Raw genomic sequence first — 6,610 nt, forward strand, 5'->3', positions numbered from 1 at the left:
GCTATAACCTGGAAAACAACTACTGCTGCAGCATTAAGCTCTCTCTGCCCTGGCAGTCTGAAGTAAGAGCTTCTGTTAAGGTAAACTTTACCTCTCCTTTCACAGGCAAATTCCTGGATATCCTGCTGGAATTGTAAGTCTTACCTTCCTTACTGGCACCTCCTCCTGCTCTCCAGCACTTCCTGACTCAGTCTGCAAGCTGTTACACAGAAACGGATTTCACAGCACCTCTCTCTGTCTCTCATCACACTGTAGCTGCCAAACGAACTGCAACTCCTGGGGTGAGATTACTTTAAACTTGCTTTCTAAAACTCTGCACATTTGCCTTGCAAGACTTGATTTATATATTGCCTGCATTCTCTAGACATTCCTGTAATTAATCCTGAACTTGCTGCATCTGTTTATAAAGAGACTGCACCATTGTTTCTGATATCCATATTAACTGGAATACAAATAATCTGCAATATTGAGTGTGATTGATTTATTTTATCCTGTCTGTTGATAACTTTGCTACACTGGGAGTGTTTGTTATACCTTGCTATTTGGAGTGGTTACAGCTCAAAGCACCAATATTTAAAGAGACAGTTTGCAATCTCTGCAACACATTGCTGCTATTCCCTTTTGGGCCCTCAGTCTATGAGCAGAACAGGGATTATTTTATTAATTCCGCTATTTTGTGAGACTGAGTGGAACTTGAACCTAATTCCCAATTCTTAATAGAGTCCTGGTATTACACTGAGAGAGGTAATGATGGATGAAAATGAGAGTGAAAGCAGGTCTATGCATTAAATGGGTCTCTTTTCTGATAAGGACGTGTTGTATATGTGGATTTTGATGTTGAGTCTGTAGTTTAAGGTAATTTTGGTACTTAATTTCGTTAAGATCAGGGACGCTTAAATTTGTGTAAGGCAGAAAAGAAAGGTGAGAAAGAAAAAGGGAAAGAAAAGAAGAGAGAAAAAAAGGGGGGGGGAAGAAAGGTATGAGGGAGTGGAGGATGATTAATATGTCTGAGGGTTTGTGGACCAGTTAGGGAACCTCGTGATCCATGGCAGCCAAATTTCATGATAAGTACTAGTGTTGTCAAGTACTCTAAACGAGTATTGTTCCATTTGGCCGATGTAATGTGTACAAGCGATTACTTGGGAGAGGGTTGGCGGCCTCTCTTCCCTCCAGGCCCTAGCCAGGGTTAGTTTTGTGGCCATGAGGAGATATATCGTGAGAGCTTCCCCGGAGGGAGTGAGATTGGGCATCTGCATGTGTAAGAGGGTGACTTCCGGGGTGAATGGAGGGGTAAGACCGAGTGCCCTGAGAAGTGCAAACACTTTCTGCCATAATGGCTGGATTACTGGGCATGTCCACCATATGTGGAGTGGGGAGCCTAGCATCTTACATCCTCTCCAGCACTCTGGGGATTGTGAGTGATAGATCTTGTGTAGGACGGTTGGCACCAGGTGCCAGCGGACCAGGATCTTATAATGTAGTTCCCAAAGTGTGGCACAATGGAGGATCTTTTTGGTTATTTTGATTCTGGCGTGCCAGTGCTCTATAGTGAAAGTGAGACCAATTTCTCTTTCCCAGGCTTGATGTTGTGAGATTTTGTGCGAGGGGGTCGGATTAATAAGTATATTGTAATGGAGGGACAGGAGATGCCGGAGAGCATGAGCTCCCCGCCATGCCCTCTCCCAAACAGTTAATGGACGTAGTGTTTGTTTGGGAAAACCCCATGTACGTAAGCGGGTACTCAGGCGGAAACCCTCAAAATAGAGCCTGGGTGAGAGTCGAAATTTAATGCACATTGCTGGGTGTGAGAGCCAAGTGTCTTCCTCATAGAGGTCAGAGACCTGTAATGTGTGCGCCTGTGGCCATAGGTCATGGTGGGAGTCTGGGAGGCAGTAGAGAGCAGCAGGGATTGTCATGGCGGGGGAGGGATGAGGGGATATGTCTGGGTGATGTCTGATCTGATCCCAAAATTGCAGGGAGTGTCCAAAGATAGGGTGTAGGTTGTCTACATATCGTCTATGATGGGGGGGAATCCAGATTATGTCCGAGAGGGTTATACCCGGAGGCAGTAGTGATGATTCTAGAGAATACCAAGCAAGATTTCTCTCCGGATCATTCCAACGAAGGATGTGTGAGAGTCTTGCGGCATTGTAATATGAGATCACATTCGGAAGAGCAAGGCCTCCCTGTAAGGTCGGTTTTTCAAGTGTGCGACCTGATGTCCTGGGTCGACGGTCTCTCCAAACATATGAAGTGATTAGACTTTGGAATCTGTTAAGAAGTGCTCTCGGAATGTTGTAGGGGATAGACCTAAAAAGATAAGTAAGTTTAGGAAGAAAGGACATCTTTACCGCAGCAATGCGGCCCGTCCAAGAGATCTCCTGGAACTCCCATGAATCAAGAAGTTTCCCAAACTCCGGGAGTCTATCTGTATAATTCTGGGTTATGGTGGTCAGAGGGTCAGGGCTAAGATGGACTCCTAAGATCTTAAGCGAGGAAGATTTCCATTGAAAATGATAAGTGGACTGTAGCGAGGAAAGAATTTGTGGGGAAATGTTTAAGGGGAGAGCCTCGGTTTTGGTTACATTGAGTTTATAGAAACATAGTGAACCGAACTTCTCAAGAATAGCGAAGACTGCAGGGAGAGAAGTGTCTGGTGAGGTGAGGAAAAGAGTGATGTCATCCGCATAGAGGGAAATTTTATGGACATGCGATCCTATGGCCAATCCTGTAGTCTGAGGGTCCATTCTGATAGATTGAGCTAGGGGTTCTATGGTGAGGGCAAACAGTAATGGGGAGAGGGGACAGCCCTGTCTAGTACCATTTGCGATGGTGAATTTGGGGGACTGGAACCCTGCCCCGCGAACAATGGCTGTTGGACGATCATAAAGGGTTTGGACAGCACCTATAAAAGAGGGAGGGAAGCCAAAAGCGGACATGGCCTCCCACAAAAACTCCCACCTGACCCTGTCAAACGCTTTTTCTGCGTCTAATGACAGGGCCAGGAAGGGGATATTTCGACAATCTGCAAGATGGAGGACATCTAAGATTCGCCTGGTTGCGTCAACGCCCTCTCTGTTCGGGATAAATCCAACCTGGTCTCTCGCTACAAGGGAGGGGATCACTCTTGCAGCTCTATTAGCAAGGAGCTTGGCATATATTTTTGTATCTGTGTTAATCAGTGAGATCGGCCGATAGCTGCTGCAGAGATCAGGTGGTTTACCAGGTTTTAAAATGGTAACTATAACAGCTTCTAGGAATTCCGCCGCAAAAGGGGTTCCTGAGAATATCTCCTGGAAGAACTTAGTGAGGAGAGGAGCGATCTGAGGCAGGAAAGTTTTGTAAAACCTAACTGTGAAGCCGTCTGGGCCAGGTGCTTTTCCCAATTTTAAATTGCGTATAATTTTTGAGATATCCTGTGTGTGTAAACGGAGAGACCAGAGGAGAGAGGTCCTCGGGTGGTAATGAGGGGAGGTCAAGGGTTCTGAGGAACTGAGAAATATGCTGGACTGGACAGGTCGGAGATTCTGAAGTGGATTCAATGTTATAAAGGTCGGAGTAGTATTGTTGAAAGGCATTGCCAATTTCGCGAGGGGCAGTGACCTGAGTCCCTAAAGGGGTTCGTATAGACATGATTCTGGCTTGAGCTGTGCGATTTTTAAGTTTGTTGGCTAGAAGTGTGGTGGCTTTGTTACCAAAATGGTAATGAATTCTTTTATACTTCTCTAACATGGATTGGGTTTTTTTAAGTTCAAGAGTTTGGATTTGTTTTGTTGTTTCTGAGATTTTGTCATTGATAGACGGAGAGTATGTGTGAGAAAATGTCTGCTCTTAGATGGCGAAGCTGGATATTGAGAGAGGACAAGGTGGCCTTGCTTTTTGCACGCGCCTCCCATTCAAATTGAATAAGATGGCCCCTCACCACTGCCTTCAGGGCAGCCCACCGGTTTTGGGCTGAGGTCTGATTATTGTCGTTAAGGGAGATGTAATCTGTGATTATATTCTGTAGGACAGTCTTAAGGTGCGGGTCCGTAAGAGTCCAGTCCTGTAAGCGCCATGTAGAAGGGGGTGGGCGGGTATGTGGGCCTATGTGCATATGAAGTGAGTCATGGTCAGACCACGAGATGGGGGGAAATGGTCGTAGAGTGGATCTCATCAAGGAATTTAGCATGTACAAAAAAGTAATCTATGCGCGTGTGAGATTTATGAGGGAAAGAGTAGAAAGTGAATTCCTTATCTTGTGGGTGTAGGGCGCGCCAAGTGTCATATAAGCCATGTAGTGCCATTAGTGATTGGAAAGCTGAGGATAGGAGTGGCTCTATCATTTCTGGAGAGTGGGGGTCCCTGTCTGTCCATGTAAGTGTCCCATATGAGATTGAAGTCACCTCCCAATATGAGGTCTCCCTGTTGTATAGAGGCTACAGACTTAAGTAGAGTTCTGAGGAAGGTAACTTGTTTACTATTTGGCGCGTATATGTTAAAGAGGGTCACTAGGTGAGTATTTATTCTACAGACAGCAATAATGTAGCGTGCTTGGGGGTCTGATTCAATATGTATCTGATCATAAGTAACATTTTTGCCTATGTAGATGGAGACCCCTCTAGATTTTGATGGGAATGTGGCGGTAAGAAGTGTTGGGTAATGTTTGGAGGTGTACCGCTTACTACACTCGGGAGTCCAGTGTGTCTCCTGAATAAAGGCAACGTCTATACGGTTTTTGCGCAAATAATTAATGAGGAGGCTGCGTTTGGTAGGGGAATTTAATCCCTGAGCATTTAGAGTTAAGAAGTGTAGGTCTTTCATGGTGCGACTGTGTTCTGTGGTTGGGGGGTGGGGGTATAGGAAAAAAAAAAAAAAAAAAAAAAAAGGAAGGGAATGAAGTCCAAAGAGAGTATATGAGTACCAATTATGAAGAGAGGAAGCTAGACTGAGTTTCACTTTCTAGAGTATATTTCCAGGGGAAGGGAGACAGCGGGCTAGAGCCGCTTTGTTTAAAAGAAAGGAGAAGGGTATGGATAGGTAAGGAGAGCGGAGATATATTAGAAACTGTGAGTTGAGTAAATGTAAATAGGAGAGCGAGGGTATAAGGTTGAGGGAGGGGGGCGGGATGGGGGGGCGGAGCCTTGAGTATATGTTCAGTGAGGGATTAGTGTAAAGAGAAGTGAAGGGGTCAGTTCGAAGCAGGGGGGGTGGGATGAGGGTATGTAATAGAGCTGATAGTAGTGCCGGAAGGCAGATAGGGGAAGATGAAAAGAAGAGACGTAATCCTGAAAAGGAAGATAAGAATAGTGACGGTGTGTGAATAGAATATAATAGAGAGGTGTGGAAAGCCAGAGAGGCGGCGGGGGGAGAGCCCCCCGGTTCTGAATGGATAAGTGGATGGAGTGGTTCAGCAGAGGATAGTAGTATGTATAGTGTTGATGGCTGGATGAGTGACTGTTTATGTAGGGACTAGCGATAAATGAAGGTATCAAAAAAGGTGTGTACGTAGAGAAAGAAGTTTAAAGGGTGATATTGGTAACATGTAACAAGTAGTAAATATAGTCTCGTAGGTCTTGAGATCTAATCTAGAGCATAAGCTCAAACTAAACTTCTTAGGTGATATGGGTGTATTGGTGAGGAAGGTCAATAAGGAGAGGATAACGTTAAGAGAGAAACTGACTAGGACCTCTGTGCAGAGTGGTTATGGTTAAGAGGAAGAGGGTGTAATGAGGTACATAACAGTAAAGAAATAATGCCTGCATCAGTCCTGTATACATTAATCTCAATATTTCCTGTAGGACAAACATTGATTGAATGCAGTGTCTTGACTATGAAAACCAATAAAGTAAATAACAGTTAGGACATTCAACAAAACAGTATTAAGCTCGTATTCTATAAGTTTGTCACAGTAAACCTTCATCCTAGCAATGCAGGTAAGGAGCCAGGAGACAAAGATTGAGTAAGGTGTGTACCCGTATGTGGGCTCCAGGCTTGTCTGTCCGCTGGATGTCCATGGCAAAGGTCTGACAAAGGAAATCCAGAATGAGGGAGTGAGAGAAGAGTAAGATGTGTACCCGTGTGTACACTCCCTCATCCAGATTAAAGAATATTAGTATATCTGGGCATCTAATCTAGCACATAAGTTCTAAGAAAAAACTTCTCAAGTAATATGGGTATGTTGGTAAAAACAAGCAGAGTAAGTAACATTTAGGACATTCCACAAACAAAATTAAACTCGTGATTTATAAGTTTGCCATAATAAACATTTAACTTAGCAATGTAAGTAAGTAAGAAGCCGTGAGCCAAAAATAGGGTAAGGTGTGTACCCGTATGTGGGCTCTAGGCTTACCTGTCCGTTGGATGTCCATAGCAGAGGTCCTACTGTGGAGGTCAAGTATGGGGGAGTGAAAGAAGAGTAAGATGTGTACCCGTGTGTGCACTCCCCCATTCGGGGCATCTCCCGAGGAGCAATCTAGAAAGGTTTCTAGAAGAAAAGTTCTCTCAAAGTACCAGAGAGAGGGCTATAAGTGTGGCGAGTAGCTCTGAGGAGAACATCAGGAAAGATCTGGGGCTTGAGGCGGTGGAGTAGAGGTCCTGGAATGCCACTCTTCAGCTGAGGGGTTCAGAT

Source organism: Bombina bombina, chromosome 3, assembly GCF_027579735.1.
Source record: "Bombina bombina isolate aBomBom1 chromosome 3, aBomBom1.pri, whole genome shotgun sequence".
Lineage (NCBI taxonomy): Eukaryota > Metazoa > Chordata > Amphibia > Anura > Bombinatoridae > Bombina > Bombina bombina.